The 18,840-nt window shown below is 42.0% G+C and overlaps 1 protein-coding gene across 1 annotated transcript in view; it reads right to left on the bottom strand.

Annotated features, from left to right (window-relative positions):
• Positions 1-18,840, bottom strand: part of LOC136883309 (general odorant-binding protein 19a) — a 43,572-nt gene that overhangs the window by 20,577 nt on the left and 4,155 nt on the right. The window lies entirely within an intron of this gene.

The raw sequence follows: 18,840 nt of genomic DNA, 5'->3' as shown, positions 1-18,840 counted from the left end.
CCTGAATAACAGACAAGTGACTGTTGGTGACGTGGCAAAGAATACGCACATTAGCCATGGTTCCGATCAGCAGATGAAGAAAGCGGTGCATACGTGACCTTCTGTGCTACCAGAAACCACTTTTGCAGAGGGTATCAGAAAGCTTGTGACACGGTGTGACAATGTTGACAAATTATATCAACTCTTTCTGTAATAAATTATAAAATTTGGTTGCAGATACTTATTGACTGGCCCTCGTAAATGCAATTACAGCTGGTAGAATTAAGGCAATATGATGTCAATTTATACAAACAAAGAGATTATTCGTTATCGCAAGAGTATTTAAAAATAACCTTTAAAAGCTTTTATTTGACTGCCTCCGTAATTAAACATTTAAGCGGCTGAGTTTCCAACCATACACCATTTAGATGTTCGTACTTAAGTTCAATTGGTTTTCATTTATCAGTTATTACAGAACTATACTCATCAATACCGAAGTACCGATTATTATAATTTATTCGATTACTAAAAAATTAAATAAAAAACTGTTCAAATAAACTTTGAAAACCGCACAATTGATAAGCCTTGACTTCGCGTAGCGAGAGAGCGCGCGTTCCAAACTGAGTTGACTACACCAGTTTCTTATTGGCATTGTACAGTGTTGTCCAATAAATGTGTGTCGGAAGTTAAATGTTCAGCAAAATTTGTTCAGAATACGATGTCAGGTGCATTAGACTACTCATTAACAAAGTAGCAGTTTCTAACTAAAATATATTTGTATCAATTGCGATTGTTGTAATTATTTTCCAATAATTTGCTGCAAGTCTTTTGTGAAGAGCTTGTGGCGGTGTTGCGAGAGGTGTTGTTAACAACACAGTGCTGTGCTGCTAGATGCAACCAAGAGGCAATTCGTCTACAGACAAATTGTAAAAAACAAATAACTCTTTCGAATGATTCTACAAAAGAGCTTTGATCATTTCCGTCCAGTGACATTAGGCTACATAATAAATTATTTTTATTTCTTTGCGAGTAGTCCGGGGGGCCCTTAAAGGACGTCTTATACAATTATTTGTAGCGTAGACTGTAGTTCCTTATTCTCCGACTTTACGGTACCGATTTTCATTAAATTCTGTTTACCCATTTCCTAGTGACTCGACGCTGCTTTAGTTATGTAGTATTTATTGATACGACCACTAATAACATAAATATTTGTGAATTAAATTTTAGGCCTTTCGCTAATCTACCATTTCACATAGATTATAGCGACTTCTTCATCGACATCGCATATGGAATTTCGTTAAGATATCAAAAACCCCATGCACTACAGCCCTTGAAGGGCCAAGGCCTACCAAGCGACCGCTGCTCAGCCCGAAGGCCTGCAGATTACTAGGTATCGTGTGGTCAGCACGACGAATCCTCTCGGCCGTTCTTCTTGGCTTTCTAGACGGGGCCGCTAACTCACCGTCAGATAGCTCCTCAATTCTAATCACGTAGGGTGAGTGGACCTCGTACCAGCCCTCAGGTCCAGGTAAAAACCCTGACCTGGCCGGCAATCGAACTCGGGACCTCGGGATAAGAGGCAGGCACGCTACCCCTACACCACGGGGCCGGCTTCGTTAAGATAGGACCACTAATAACATAAATATTTGAGAATTAAATTTTAGGTCTTCCCCTAATCTACGCTTTTTCTGAGCGTAAATACAATTATAGCCTAGATTGTAGCGACTTATTCCCCGAATTTTCCTACCGATTTTCATTAAGATAGGACCACTAATAACATAAATATTTGAGAATTAAATTTTAGGCCTTCCCCTAAAATACCATTTTACTCAGCGTGAATAACATTATTTAATTCCCAGATTGTAGCGACTTGTTCCCCGACTTTGCATACCGATTTTCATTAAATTCCCTTCAGCCGTTTTCTCGTGATGCGTGTACATTCATACAGACAGACAGAAATTACGGAAAATTAAAGTGCAGTTCCTTGTTACTGTGGACATGACTGATCCAGATATACCATCCTCTTGAAATTTGTACAATGTACAGACAAAACGTTTATTATATATATACCGTACATATATTGCTTTTAATCGCTGCATTCTTACTGGCGTTTTTTGTGACCTGTGTCGACTTCAGTTAGGAAAACCACAAAGACACTCTCTCTGAGAATCCCGTAGCGAAGCACGGGTACATCAGCTAGAATAAACTAAGACCGCCCAAGCGCCTTTTTTACTCTCCGATACGTAAGTGTTCGACCTCGGAAACATCAGTCGTCAGTTTGACATAGTGAGACAGTTACCATTGCATATTTTCGTATGCAGAAGTTATTTTAAGTACGAGTCGGCTCATCAATTTCCTGGTGACGTACCACCTTCACGAACACAGATTCACGCATTCGTAAACAAGTACATTTGAAACTACTGGCTCAGTGTTCAATGAGAAGACGTGCCCGCACAGAATCAGTTTTACCTGGATGACATTGGTGCGAATCTTGAACGGTAACAGAATTAATCACTCACAAAATTAGCACAACAAGTAGGGGTTTCGGTTTCTCCTGCACACAGAGCTACAAAGCTGTTACACATCACACTGTACAGGTTTACACGGGCCCATTGTTTAAAACCTGCTAATCCAGCCACAGGAGTGAGATATTGTGAGTGGTACCTTGCTGTTTATTCGACCCTCAGCTTGTGTTCTTTTCGGATGAGGCCTGATATCATCTTAATGGTCATGTAGTCAGAACTCTCGCCACTGGTGTGCACAAAATCCTTAATGGTGTTTATGAAGTCCCTCATTTGATAAGAGGGGTGGTGTTTGGTGTGCTGTTACTGGAAGACCAATAACTGGGCCTATTATTTTTGAGACGACAGTAAATGTAGAGAAGTACGAAGATGACATTTTGACGCCGTTCTACCATCAGTTAACGGAAGAAGCGTCGCGACGGTGGCTTCAACAAGTTTCAGCCCCTGTTCATACAGGAGAATATCCTCTTGTTATAATCTCGGAAGTGTTTACAGACAGAGTGATGAGTACTGGTCTATTTCCCCCTTGTTCTCCAGATCTAACAGTGTGTGAATTTTACTTTTGGGGTAACTTAAACGGAAAGAAAACATTACGAATGAAATCAGAAACATTACAGTGGCAGAACTTACTCGCGTCAGCCAGAATGTGGTTACCAGGTACAATGCCTGTATAACCCAGGAAGAACGACACTTGCAGCATCTTTCTGATTTCATATAAGATTCTATACACGTCTACAGGGCCGCGTGACGTAAGTTCGACTGAGGCAAGTGCCGTAGCGGAGAGTACAAACACTGTGCGTTCAGTCTTATTTTATATGGAGAGACCCTGCAGACTAATCTTGATTCGTTTTCGTGACTCTAGGATTCTAAATCCTTTTGGGTAATACCAGGTAAGTAGAATTGTGGCATTTAACAGTGTAGTTGGTGTGAAATGACGAACGTAGCATTTTATTAATACCGTCTTATTTCGTCCAGTTCGTATGCACAGAATTCAGTTAGGATGTAGACTACAAGTGCCTCCGTTGCTCAGGTGACAGCGTGCCAGCATCTCACCGTTGGGTTCTGAGGTTCAAAACCCGGTCACTCCATGTGAGATTTGTGCTGAACAAACCGGAGGCGGGACAGGATTTCCTCCACATACTCCGGTTTTTCCTGTCATCTTTCGTTCCAGCAACACTCTCCAATGTCACTTGATTTCATTTGCCAGATATTAATTGTTGTCTTGAAGGAGTGCGGCAGGCTTCGGCACCCGGCACAGTTCCTGTCGTCGCCACCGAGCTCGATAGCTGTAGTCGCTTAAGTGCGGCCAGTATCCAGTATTCGGGAGATAGTAGGTTCGAACCCCACTGTCGGCAGCCCTGAAAATGGTTTTCCGTGGTTTCCCATTTTCACACCAGGCAAATGCTGGGGCTGTACCTTAATTAAGGCCACGGCCGCTTCCTTCCCACTCCTAGCCCTTCCCTGTCCCATCGTCGCCATAAGACATATCTGTGTCGGTGCGACGTAAAGCAATTAGCAAAAAGCAACTAGCAAGTTCCTGTCGTCGCCGCTAGGTGGGGCTTCATTCGTTCCATTCCTGACGCGGTTGAAACTGCAAATAACATGTGGATTTTCATTTTCAATATCTTTCATTCTATGAGTGTTGCATTTTTTCTTCACGAAAAATACTTACCTGGACCCCTGCATTCGAGTACTCTTATTACAGACACTCATATTTCGCACCCTGTGTATGAAAAAGTATAGACTTGTGGTTATGAACTCCCTCACTTGTCTTTTAAGCCCAAAACATATCGTTCGTTCGTAATCTGTTTACCCTCCAGGGTCGGCTTTTCCCTCGGACTCAGCGAGGGATCCCACATCTACCGCCTCAAGGGCAGTGTCCTGGAGATGCAGACTTTGGGTCAGGGATACAACTGGGGAAAATGACCAGTACCTCGCCCAGGCGGCCTCGCCTGCTATGCTGAACAGGAGCCTTGTGGAGGGATGGGAAGTTTGGATGGGACAGGCAAGGAAGAGGAAAGGAAGCGGCCGTGGCCTTAAGTTAGGTACCATCCCGGCATTTACCTGGAGGAGAAGTTGAAAACCACGGAAAACACTTCCAGGATGGCTGAGGTGGGAATCGAACCCACCTCTACGCAGTTGACCTCCCGAGGCTGAGTGGACCCCGTTCCAGCCCTCGTACCACTTTTCAAATTTCGTGGCAGAGCCGGAAATCGAACCCGGACCTCCGGGGGTGGCAGCTAATCACGCTAACAACTACACCACAGAAGCGGACCCCAAAACATATACTCCTGTTTATTTACTACATTTCTAACTTCGAACTAACTCATCGAACGTTTTCGGTAACGGAAGGACAGCAAAGGGCTAGGACTGGGAAGGTAGCCGCAATTGAGTTACAGCCCCAGCCCAACATTTACTTCGTCAACTCGAGTCGCTTGTATTCGGTAACACTTGAGTTGACGAATCGGGCAGGGAGAGCGAGACAAGACGCCGAGGTCATCGTAATGTCTCGTAAAAGAGGCGAGTGAGGGAACCCGAGTGTTTTCTGTGTGCGCAGACTTTACTCGAATCTATGTTATGACCGAACGAGTTGCACATTTGTGGCATGAAAACGAAGGCAATTGTATTCGTAGCAGTACAGTCATGTCTCTTCTAACATAAATCACATACTTGTTAAACTAACACTGGATGGCAGCTGAAGGAAACATTAATAAATAAGAAAACTGAAATACTGAATTCTCAAACATTGAGTATAATAGTCTCAACCCTTTGTGAAGAAAACGAATTATGCAACTTAGGTTAGGAATCGATCAAAGAACACATAGCACTCGGCCGAACTCGGGGATATTCGGGACATTTCGCATCTATGACCCCATGTAGCAAATGACGAGTCGAATACTTCGTGAACTCAAGTGACTGGTATTCGGAAACACTGCCAACTCGAGTTGGCGACCATTGCTAAGTCCTGTGAATGAGATGGGATGCAAAAGTAAACAGCTATCATTTTTATAATCGAATGAATACTCGATATTTGAACTTGAATTCTCTTCCTAGCATTCAGTCAATGAATAGAAAGGACTCGATCTCACTCGGGATGGTTCGGGCGAGTTCGTGTCTCTGACTCGGGTGACTCGGGAACGCGTCGGCGAGTGAGGTCATGATTCATCTGGACATCCGTCGATTTCTTTACTCGAGTTACAACAGAAAGTCACTCGAGTTCACTCAATTACATGTTTGACGCGAGTTAAACGAGTTGAAATATTTGACTCGTCACATCACTAGTGAAAATGGGTAATCACGGAAAGCCTACTTGAGGGCTCCCGATGCTTAATGGTCAAACTCGCTTCGAAACCCGGACAGAATATAAAAAAATTTGGCAGGTAGAGGCAGGAATTCCCTCCCTATGTTACCGTATGTCTTCACAAAAGACTTGCAGCAAATTATTGGAAAATAATTACAACAATCACAATTGATACAAATATATTTTACTTATGACAACAGGGTTGCCATATGGAACGGTTCTGCTTCACACCATCACCATCACCAAAACGGCCGCACATAAATTTGTGAAACTCAGTATTTAAGTTCAAGATAAAAAGCGGAAGAAATTAAGCAGCAAATTATTTTAATATAATAATAGGGGCGGGGGTTTATGGAGGCTCTTTTTGGTTTCTACAAAATCAGAGGTAAACTATGGCACATAAAATACCTCAGCATCGAAATGTAAGACAAAGTGGGGGAGAAAATAGAAAAATAATATTGTTATGGGCTCGCGAGGTGAGGGCTGTATTTAATTGCATTCAATAAATTTCCCCAGGCAACGTGGGGTACTATTGTTCTGTCGTTTCGATCACAAAAACAATAGTAAAAATTAAATGCGGCCGTAAAAAGTGGTAAAAATTAAAATGCGCTTAAGAAAGAACTGCTAAACAACAAAACCAAGCGCAAATAGAACAATATGCCATGACGTATCGCTGCACACCACAACACCAAAATCTTCAGTAATACACACAGACATACAACCAACTCGCACTCAACACAAGACAAGTACGTCTTGAGATGTAAATCTCGACCTTTCACGAGGAGGACTTCTCCGTGTGGCGTATGGCGCTGCGTACGGATACCATATCGAATTTAGTGCCGCGAAAACTTGTGTAGATGGCACTGGTGCATACTCGTCCATTGCTGCGATGATGAGGAGGATGGTGATGATAGTGGGGACAATAAAGAAAAAGAAGGAAATCTCAATGTTTCATTGCCATTAGAGCTTTATGATTCTACGTCATTTTCTCGGACTACTACACGTTCCGTCGCCGTGAAAACAAGTGAATAAGAAGAGATCCAAGATGAAGTAGAGGAAGATTTAAACGCTTCTTTGATATCAAAACAAGTTAAGTTTGTACCTAGAAACGCTACTGTTTTCTTGACAGCGCAGAACCCCAACAGCTTACCTAATATCTACGACATAGATATAGGCTATACCAAATCGATTAGCAAATGCGTTATCAAATTTAATTTAACATTTGTCATTTTTTAAAGTTTTCGAATCATTTTATTGGATTTTTGCCGTCATTCTATAGGTCATTTCTAAACACGTTTAGGCCATAGAAATTCTGTTCCTGGTAATAAAAAAACATTGAGTAGTACCGAACTGGTCCGACATTCTTGAGATTTTGTTTGTGTGTCCTCTTTAATATTTGTACTCATAGTCTAAAGCAATGTAAGTCCATTATGTGAAACTTAGAGCCATGTAAACGTAAGTCCAATGTCATTTTATTTTTATGGCAATAAAATAATAATTAACCACTTTATGCGTAAACTATATCAATGAATGTGTTCAGTGATCAAATTCACTCCAAATATATCAAGAACAATGATGAACATTCATTGCCTAAGTCATAATGCAGCAAAAATGACTAACATGAGACACGCTCTCAGGTACAGAAATACTACACCGATTCTGTCCAGTTGAAAGGATAAAATTAGATGGGTAACACTCCACGGCAATTTTAACCGGTGTAATGCACTATATCGACATAACCTGCTCCGCGTACTACCGATATTATCCGAAATCGTTAACTACACAATTCCTCTACGTGGCTCCACTTTTGTAAATGGCTGTCCTGCTACCTTAATAGTATAGTTAAAGAACTAAAGTGTATTTGCGTGCACATATTTGCGCGTTTTTAATGTACGGTCATTTTTCTACCGTGAAGCAGAATGCACAATAATTAATAAATGCATTAACAACACATTAAAGAACGTAAACAGATGCTACCTGAGGTAAAACATCTGCTCTTCGTACCATCTCCCAGTGGACAATACGTCAGCGACTTTTCTGATAGCGATACTGTGCGACAGTGGAACTCTAACCCAATATCCCCCGAATGCAAGGTCACAGCTGCGCTGCGCTACGCTAACCGCACTGGGCTTTTCCGTGTAGTGGAGTAATTGACTTCAAAATATTGTACTTTGAGATCTTCTGAGCCCTAGGAGAAAGCAACCTTACTGCAGAGAAGTTAAATACACTCATAACCAATAACCAATAACCAGCGACCAAGAAGAAACAACAATGGACGGCTGAAAGAAAAGAAGCAGCAAGCAGGAGGATGAAGGAGTACTGGCGCCAAAGAAAGTTTAAATCATGAGGAGTTATTTACGTGGTCCACAGCTGGCCAAAATCGATAGAAGAAGAAGAAAGATAACCCACTTGTGCAACTAACTGCTTCCCACATAATTACTGTATAATATAAAGCTTATTAAACCAAACCAAAACAAACCCCATGGCGTAACAGCCCCAAAGGACTACGGCCTACCAAGCGACCGCTGCTCAGGCCGAAGCCTGCAGATTACGAGGTGTCGTCCGGCTCTATGGCTAAATGGTTTGCGTGCTGGCCTTTGGCCACAGGAGTCCTGGGTTCGATTCCCGGCAGGGTCGGGAATTTTAACCATCATCGGTTAATTCCGCTGGCACGGGGACTGGGTGTTTGTGCCGTCTTCATCATCATTTCATCCTCATCATAACGCGCAGGTCGCCTACGGGAGTCAAATTAAAAAAGACCTGCACTTGGCGAGCTGAACATGTCCTCGGACAGTCCCGGCACTAAAAGCCATACGCCAAATCAAAAACGAGGTGTCGTGTGGTGAGCACGACGAATCCTCTTGGCCATTATTCCTGGCTTTCTGGACCGGGGCCGCTATCTCACTGTCAGACAGCTCCTTAATTGTAATCACGTAGGCTGAGTGGACCCAGAACCAGCGCTGAGATGCAAGTAAAGAATTCCTGACCTGACCGGGAATCGAACCCGGGAACTCCGGGTAAGAGGCACGCACGCTACTCCTACACTTCGGGGCCGGCACTATATAGCCTATTCTAATATTAAATGAAATAGCTGATGGTTAAGGAATTTCTGAAATCAAATGTGCGGCTCCAGAGGTTAGGTTTGATACAGGATGTATCAAAAGTCGATGAGTAAACTTCCGGTATGGATTTCCTACATCGAGGAAAGAAGAAAAGTTTATGACAATATGGCTCCACAAATGCATTATTACAGAGTTATATAACTGTTTAGTGCAAACCAACACTCCCAACACTGTTCCATTGAGTACGTCTGTAACATCAGCTGGAACACTCTGTGACCTCGTGCTCTCTGAATACAGACCTGACTGCTAACACCTGGCGTATTGCGCTCTGTCTGACAGGCTGCCACAGTGAGCACAGAGAGTTGGCTCACAATCAACAGCAGACAGACTTTACTACATGCTTCAAAAGTAAAGGTCCAGGGACTGAAGTCAGGAGAGTGTGCTGGCCATGTAATGATACACACTCTGGCTATCCCTGAACATTTCAGTTCCTTTAGCATCATGTCGATACAAAGAACCAGACAGACAGGCAACCATTGAATTACATATACTTTCAACTTTTGTGTGCCTTACCTGAGATGAACAAAAAACTTAAGTCTGGAGAAAAAATTATAATTTTATTTACGTATTTTAGTAATTGTAGACGTGTAAACGGACCGTAATTAGCAAAGAGTGTCTGAGTTTATTTAATTGAGTCTGCCAGTAATAACAACAGGACATTTACGACGGATTCCTCCACTTAAGTTGTCTTGTACTAATCACAGACACACAACTGCTCGTGCTCTAGCAGCAATTACATGAAGGAGGTAATTATAAACACATTAATACTGGTCGCTACTGGAATTCTTCCCAAAGGTCTTATATAACCTGTAGATCCTCAGTGATATCACAACGAGATCGGAAATCCGTCTCTGGAATCTTAGGTATAATCACAGATCAACAGACTGATTTTGCACGCCTCTGGAGGAAATTTTGTGAACCGATGCGTATTTCACTTGTTGTGCAATACTTGTATAGAATAACGCCGACTAGCCGTTTTCGTAATAGTTCTATAACACGATCTAGCTTAGATGAATGGCAGGAGAGGAGAATGAGATAAATATTCACAGAATATAATGTTACTCTAGATCAGTTTTACGAACTTAGGACATTGTAGTTCATGATCTCTCCTTCTTTATACATCTCTGTAATATTATGCCATCCGAGGTCCAGGGTTTCAATCAAGGCTGTAGTCAAGGCTAAGGACAGACACGCCACACTAACACAACACTCATAATCCAAAGCTGTAACTGCCTAAACGTAAATCATTCTGCAGCTCCGTACTTTGCAACCTCCCGCTGAGAAAATTTGGAGGTAACAATTTCCTTTACGTCCCGGCGACGCAAGTAGATGTTATGGGATATGAAAGGGCTAGTAGTGGGAAGAAGGCGGCCGCCAGTTTAAGTAAGACACAGCCTCAACTTTAACCTGGTAGGAAAATGAAAATTCACGGAAAACTATCTTCAGTGGGATTCCAACGCACTGTTTCACGTATGCAAGCTGATTGCTACGTGAGTCAAACCGCACAACCACTTGCCCGGATAGACGATAGGGTGGTCTGTAATGCTGAGAACTACAGTATACCTATAGGACAACAATGTTGCTCACAATGCCTATTTTATAGACATGATATAGGCTTTCAGGCTTATGCAGTATCAGAAAATAAGGTGAAATTCTTTACATTTCGCAGAGAACTTTGCTCTGCGTATCCAGAAGAAAATCTCGACTGTTTACGAGAAAGGCTTTTCAAAGAATGAAGTTTGCGTGTCTATTTCGACGTTTCGTTTTACTTCGCTGGATGGTAGAGTACACCAGATCCGCGTGAATTTTTACTAATTTTGCCAGATAAACGCGAAATGTGGGACCAGAGATCTTGTTGGTGACAACGTACGACAAGGAGTGTCGAATGGACTGTATTCTGTCCTTAAAAAATCCGACTACTTCTGCCGGGTTTGAACCCGCAATCTTGGAATTCGGCTGTTTTACAACGATACCGATCCCTGACATGCACTTCGGGATCAATGGTGTAAGGACTGTCAATTCAAACACGTTTGATAACAGTTGACAAAACTGGCGTGTACAGTGACTGGATCTAATTGTTCACACAATACAGCAGTGGCGGCTGCTCGCCATCAAACTAGGGGAACTCAAGTCCGGTTAACGTTGAAAGGTGGCTGGATTCCTCCACACCTGAGTATCCGGCTCGCTTCTTCTCATCCATATCAACGCTCACAACACTCCGAAGACGTCCCTTTTTTTTAATAGAAAATCAGAGTTATTGACGCCAAACGCATAACTGGTCCGATTCTTTTTGTGGGGATATCCAGGGCTATGTGGAGGGAAGCAGTGTGTGGCTGCGGATCTACAGTGAGGACAAATGTGGTTACTTCCCGCACAAGTGGGGGGAAAGTGCAATCACCGGCATACGATTGTGGTGCGGCTCGTCACATAGTGATGGAATGCCCTCGAATATATGAAAGACTTTTTGTTGGCCGCTCCATCTGCACTTCATTGGATTGAGGAATCCACATTTAAATTCTAACACAGTCGAAACCGTCGATTGCGACATCTCTTTTAACGACGTACTGTGTAAACATTAGAAGAAGAATTCCTCTGAGTCCCGCTCCATAAATATTGTATTGCAAATACACTACTTGTTTCAGTTATGTTTCTGTCAAGTTTTAACTTTATTCTATTAAGTAACCACTGTTAATTGACCGTCTTCTCGGATTCTTTATAAACGATTTCAACTGTAGTTTATTTTTATTACCCTCTACTTTCAACACGTTATTCCATGTCTATGCCATACACTAAATTAATAAATAATAGTATAGGAATACAGTAGAGGGAGAGTGCTTCCGAAATACCACCCTTACCCCATTGTTCAATGGGTTAACAGAAGAGGAACAATCATATTCTTTGTTTCAACAAGATTCCCCAACTGCTCATGGAGGAGAAGAGTCCATGGATACAATGTGAGAGTGTTTGAAGGTTACTGCTGGTCTGTGGCCCTCCCATTCCCCAGATCTAACACTCTGTGATTTGTATTTGTAGGGCAAACCCACGCACATTTGAGGAACTTAAGGAAAACATACCAACTGTAATAAGCGGGGCTAAAATGTTGATAACGAGTCATCTTCACAACAGATATTCTTAACTTGCACAGAAATCTTCACCATAGTTCCCACATTGCAGAAAAACTAATTTATTAGGTCATTTCTTTGTCACTTTTAGCTATTTTGTATTTTTACGTCATTTTCTAAAATTTCTAATTTCTAAAATTATGCGTTATTATTTGGTCATTTTTTGGAATTTATTAGACTATTTTAAAATTTTGGGTCATTTTCTTACATGTTTGAGGATTTTGAAGCATTTATGCGTGTGGTATTGAATATTATGACAACTTTCTTTGAGGAAAGTTGAGAATCTTCACAACGCTTTGTCAATTTGGGGAGTAAGGAAACTTTGTTCACTTCTTGTAAATGTCCATGTTCCAGGAGAGACACCTCCAAATTGCAGTGGCGACTCCTGGCTTCTGGTTTAGGGGATGTAACCGAAAAATTTACAAACATCAGCGCAAACAGACCGTCATTCCAAACAGATTTTTCAAGAGAAAACAAGAAACAAGGCCAATATAAACGTTTATTTAAGATCTTACATCCACTAGTCCAATGGTATGTTTCATACATATTTCTGTTCAAATAACGAAACAAAGAAACTTAAGTTGTATAGTTACATTCAGAGTCGTACGCGGTTGTCCTCCATTTATAATTCTGCTTTACACCGTAAAAGAAAGTGTGCTAAATGGTTCTTTTAACAATCGCTCGAGTACACAAATGTTAGAATACATGTTTAATAGTTCAGTGTATAAAATTATAGCTGTAGTTTTATTTACATCCGTGTATTGGTTAGTGTACTTCGTTCATGCGTCTTTAGCATATCTCAGTGTAGTTCAGAAAACACAAGTGGCAAGAAAGTGACTCTGAGATCAGTGGGGTGTTCCCTTTGTAGGCCATAACCTCCTTCCTGTGCTATCCAGTAGGGGCGAGTGATGTGTTAATTCCTCATTCTCTCTTTTTCTTAATAATGGATTCTCTTTTTAGTGCCACGTGTTGTTAGTAAGTGAAGTTTTTGTGAATTTGTTTTCAATCCCGATTCATTAGCTTTTCTGAGTACAGTATTACATTTTACGAGGGCCATTTACCGCGGTCGTACTGCATCAGCTGTTCTCGTGGCAGTAGCGCCCTGGCAACAGGGGTAAGGCGACGCTCATTTGTTTTGCGTAACGTCAATTTAGAAGTAAAGCAGTGCGGAGTATAAGTCTTCTAACTGCTAGTCTGTTGAAACGTATGAATCATAAGTACAATACTGTATTTCATCATTAGAGTGAACTTAATTTCCGGCCCCATGGTTAGCGTGCTGGTGTTTGGTCACAGCGGTCCCAGGTTCGATTCCCGGCAGGGTTGGAAATTTTAACCATCATTAGTTAATTTCGCGATAGAAACGCGTGACAACCATGCACTCGCTGTTCGGTGTGATGTCATTTCAAAATCGCATCATTCCCGCATTTCCCTTGTTTGATATTTACACTGATCGCCTCTGTGGTGTAGTGGTTAGCGTGATTAGCTGCCACCCCCGGAGGTCCGGGTTCGATTCCCGGCTCTGTCACGAAAATTTGAAAAGTGGTACGAGGGCTGGAACGGGGTCCATTCAGCCTCCCACTTCTCCTCCAGACGAATGCCGGGATGGTACCTAACTTAAGGGCACGGCCGCTTCCTTCCCTCTTCCTTATCTATCCCTTCCAATCTTCCCATCCCTCCACAAGGCCCCTGTTCAGCATAGCAGGTGAGGCCGCCTGGGCGAGGTACTGGTCATTCTCCCCAGTTGTATCCCCCGACCAAGAGACTGAAGCCCTTGAGGCGGTAGAGGTGGGATCCCTCGCTGAGTCCGAGGGAAAAGCCGAACCTGGAGGGTAAACAGATGATGATGATGATGATGATATTTACACTACAAGCACAGGAAACTGAATCGTTTATATTACTACAACACATATCTGGACTAGTTTATCCCGTGCCTGAATATTGTGCTCCAATCTGGACAAACAGCTCTCATGTGAAGCTTGTTGATACTCAGCTCGACCAAACCATGCGTTAAATATCTGGACAATCAGAGGTATTCCAAGATACTGGCTGCCGTCATTAAGTCACATACCACCTCCATTCGTGAGAAGAGACTTATCAAGGTGTATACAATTATATACGCAACAATTCTTCTCTTCCTGTACATTTTGACCTCCCTGTTATTAACAGGAAGATATTTCGCTCTCGCTGCCCTCCATTGAATACTGCAACGAAGCTTGCTGAAAGTAATTTCAACGTGAATGACAGCTGGAAGCAATTATGGAAGACCTCTGCAACACCAGAACAGCAAGCTATGCCATGCATCACAACTAAGCCACCAGGTTTTGAGCTCGCCAGAAAAATTTGGTGGACTCTAAACCGAATCAGAACTAATTGTGGCAGATGTGCAGACTCCCTTTATAAATGGAAGAAAATTCCATCTCCCGAGTGTAGTTGTGGTGCTGAAAGACAAACTGTTCAGCATATTACCCAAGAATGTCAACTAACAGGAGATCCAGCCGATTTCCTGATGGCTACTCAAAATGGTGTTAACTATATAACAGATACCAGTCTGACATCGTGACTTAATGTGTTCAGACGTGTAAATAGTTTAAAATACTTTTATTGTGATGTGATTGTAAACCATACGATAAATAATAAATACATAAATGTATAGCACAAGAAAAGAACCAAGGACTCTAGTATTTCATGAAATAACAAATAAACCCCGGCCACACGCGATAACTTACAGGACTCCACTTTGCACCGCCCTCTTGACGGATGTGGCTGCTCGTTCCACATTCCAACCCCAGGGAAGAGTTCAACAACCGATAAGGATCCTATTCCCGTGCTGCCATCTCTGGAGTAGTTTGGCAATTAGTAACAGTCACTAGCAAGCCGCGCTCGTTTCATCAAATACACTATAGACAATACTGGACACTTCCGTGTACTCCCGTATTAAACCGAGACCACCGCAGTCTTAATTCTATATACTGCCTGCTCTATGCTATCCGCTTCTCAGCGTGAGCTCTTAGTGTCACGAACCTCCGCTAGGGGCACCAGCTAACACACCCAACTTATCTCCGTACCCACGTTGTTATGTTCCAGGGCGTTTGCATCGAGCATTTATGTGTGTGTCTCTGGTTATAAAATGATTAATTGTTGTGTTCTTCTGCGTATATCAAAGCAGGAAATCTAAATTCTTCAGGTGTAGGGATTTATCTTATCCCCCCAAGTAAATAACTTTAGGAAAATTGGCTTTACGCTAAATGAAGACAAGGATCAACCAAGCGTAATCAATGGATTCCATCCGATTACTCTCGTGTTTGTAGCCTGAATTTTAAAGATGGAGATAAAACTAAAAGAAAAATATATTGAAGCTAGACAGCGTGCCTGGTCGGTCTTCAAATTATCTCCATTACCTTTAAACCAGAAAAATAGCTCCACGAAAGACCAGACAGCGACAAGATATTTCTTCGGAAGAAATCTGTGATAAAACAAGCTCTTCAACCGCAGGAAATACATTCGATGACGACGAAATTCATTTAAACAACGATGTCTCAATCTAAATCAGTATTCCAACGAGTAAGAATGACAGCAGTGACCAGAAAATCAGACATTAGAGGCTCTGATCAAGAATTCTGAGACTGCGATAACAGCTGATGAGTAACCACAATGAAGTTAAAAGACTACAGAGACAATTCGAAGACATGCCAGAAATTTATCGTCCGAATACTGTAAAGGAAGCAGAAAAATATAAAAGAAAAACGACCGTTTAAAAAAAATGAAATTAATAATTTTCGCAAGACAAAATCCGGGCAGTCAGAACAAATCATGCGGTTACGAATATGGTAGGACTCCTGGTTTAGTGTCAGCTCCGTCACAACGTATCAGGACAGGTAGCCTAAATGGAAAATGTTGATAGTGTTTGTCGGGATTTCCCAGTTAGTGAAGGAAAGATTTAGAGCTGAATGTAAAACTCTCAGACCAACTGAGAGGAGTGCAACAGTGATCGCCGATTAAATGGCTAATTTGGTACGGCTCCTCTATGACCGAACCAGTGACAAGTTCGTTTGCGTGGTCAATGTTTGAAGGTGTATGCGGCACAAATATTGTAAAATCTCCTGCTCTCGCGAATAAACTGTTGTGTTTTCTTGTAATCCGGCTTTCAAAGAAGTTCTCTAGTCCTGCTGCCCACTTCCTCGTTAAAGGCTTAGAAGTCTCCGATCAATGTCTTTTAGTTCAGAAATGATTACTGTAATGCTTTTCGGCAAAACAATCCAGATTGTGTGCATTTATATTCACCAGCAGAAAAAATACTTACAATGGTTAAATGATGATTTTATCGAGCACGTTAAAATAATTTGTTTGGAATCGAAACGTGAAAAACTGAAGTGTCTGCCTAATGAGACGGCAGATGCTGTCTCGCTAACTGTGAAATGTGGAACGTGTGTCTTATCTGTTACAAAAACGGTTATTTTATGTTCTCACTTGATGATTTTCTGGAGACGCAAGATAAGCTCTATTTAGTTCAGTGAGGTTGGGTGGTGGATTTAATGACATGACGAACGCACGCATTATGTGCTGTAAAACATATCCTGAAATGTGGTCATGAATAAATGGTCAGCGAAATAGTGATAGACATTTTTTGCGTCCACTGTTGGTAAATTACAGTAAGAAAAGGACTGAAAAGGTGCTCCGTTACTCGTGTCGAGAAAATTCTGAAATTTGTATGTACCATGCTGCAGTGGGACGATTCTAATATATTTACTGTAAGTGTTAAGAATTTATATATTTTACGTTTATATATCTCAAGCCAAGCTCAAATGTGAAATGTTAGTTTATGTATGTGCGTTATCTTCTCAATTATGAACTTGTTAAGGATTATTTTTCATTTTATATTGGCTTTACGGACGAAGTCTCATTTAACCAACATGTGCCCAGGGTGCGGTAAGTGCTGCCATCTGCAATGACGCTGTAAACGCAATTCTCGCGGCCCAGAGCAGGCAGTATTTAGAGATTGAGACGGCGGTGACTGAGACACATGTTGACAGTGGCGCACCTGGCGGCCCGACCTTAAACATCAGACGGTAAGATAGAAACTACTACAGTTGCATGTTAAAATTGATAGCAATAATGAAACTACATAATGATTTTTCTTTGTTCAACTATGAAAGTTGAATGTAATACTGACAGAAATAATGAACCTCAATAATGATTTCGTTTTGTCTGAATCCTTGGCTGAATAGTCAGCGTTGAGGCCCTTTTATTCAGGAAATCCCGGCCGGATCAGGGATTTGAATCGTGTCTAATTAATTCTTCTGGCTCGTGGACTGGGTGTATGTGTTTGTTCCAACACTTTTCTCTTCATATTCAGACAACACACTACACTTCCAACTACCACAGAAACATACAATAATGATAACTAGACCTCGGATTTTTAGGTGTTTATTTGTTATTTAGCTGCCTAAATTAGACTCACAAATAGGTTCTAAAATATTTTTAGGCAGCTTCTTTTTTTCTTCCTTTCGTTTTGGCCAACTGTGGACCACCTTAATTCGATTTCAGCTGCTTCTGGGCTTTGATCTGCGCCCAGTAATCCTTCATTCTTTCACTCTGCAACCTTCTTCTCTCTTCCGTCCATGGTGTTTGGGTCCGCAAACTAACTTTTTCTTGGAAACTCTTTGTGTTCTTTATCTTCGACTTGTAAGTTTCCCTGTTGCTTATTTCCGATCCGTGTATACCCATTTCTGTCAGGTCGTTCTTCGCTTCCTGAAGCCAGCGTACCACAGTTTTCCTGGTCTGAAAAACCTTACTATCTGGTTGGTCGGTCCTCCCGGGTCCATTCTGTAGATGTGTCCAAAGAACATGGCTCTCTTCCTCCGGATGGTGTCTGAGATATTTTCTATCTTGCGGTACAGTTCTTGGTAAGTTTTCTTTCTGTATGATCCATCCTCTGTTCTTTGGGCTCCCAGCATCTTCCTTATAATTTTTCGCTCAACCAGTTCTAATTTCTTGACCAATCCTACCTTTAGCAGGTTCAGACATTCAGCTGCATATAAGGCTTCTGGATGGATCGCTGTCTGGTAATGTATGAGTTTTGCATTGATTGAGGTCTTCTTCTTGTTATAGGTGTTCATACTTAGCTTGTATGCCAAGTTCATTTTGTTGATTCTCGATATCAGTGCTTCTCTCAGATATTTATCTCTACTTTCCGAATCCTCCCTCCCTGCACGGTCATCCTTCTGGGTGCTGTTTCCATGTACTGTGTCTTCTTGAAGGAAATCCATAACGCTGCCTTACTTGCTTGTTTCTGGTGCTGAGCAATCTTTTTTCGTGCCTCCTCTACTGACTCTGACAGAATCACGTCATCCGCAAAGGCTAGGCAGTCAACTACAGTCCCTCCATTCTTATATCCCAATCGTATATGACCTATTTATTGCATTTTCTTGCGCCACTCTCTAATGACCTTGCCAAGAACACAGTTGAATAGAAGGGGAGAAAGCCCATCTCCCTGTCTGACCCCTGCTTTAATCCTAAAGGATTCTGATAGTATCCCCCTGCACGTGACCTTGGATGTTCTGTCAGTCACAGCCTGTTTAATGAGCTATCTGGTCTTCCTTTCTAGGATACAGATCAGTGTTTCTCTATCTACCGAATCGTAGGCCTTCTTGAAATCCACAAATGTGAGCGCGTATTTCTTGTGTCGCACATGTGGATCTGGCACTGTCTTACGGTCGGATTCCCTTGCTGACGCCAACCCTATATGGAGGGATGTAATCACTATTGCGCGAAAATGAAGGAAGGCAACCAAGCCA

Source organism: Anabrus simplex, chromosome 11 (genome assembly GCF_040414725.1).
Source record: "Anabrus simplex isolate iqAnaSimp1 chromosome 11, ASM4041472v1, whole genome shotgun sequence".
Lineage (NCBI taxonomy): Eukaryota > Metazoa > Arthropoda > Insecta > Orthoptera > Tettigoniidae > Anabrus > Anabrus simplex.
This window is presented reverse-complemented; position numbering and strand designations above follow the sequence as displayed.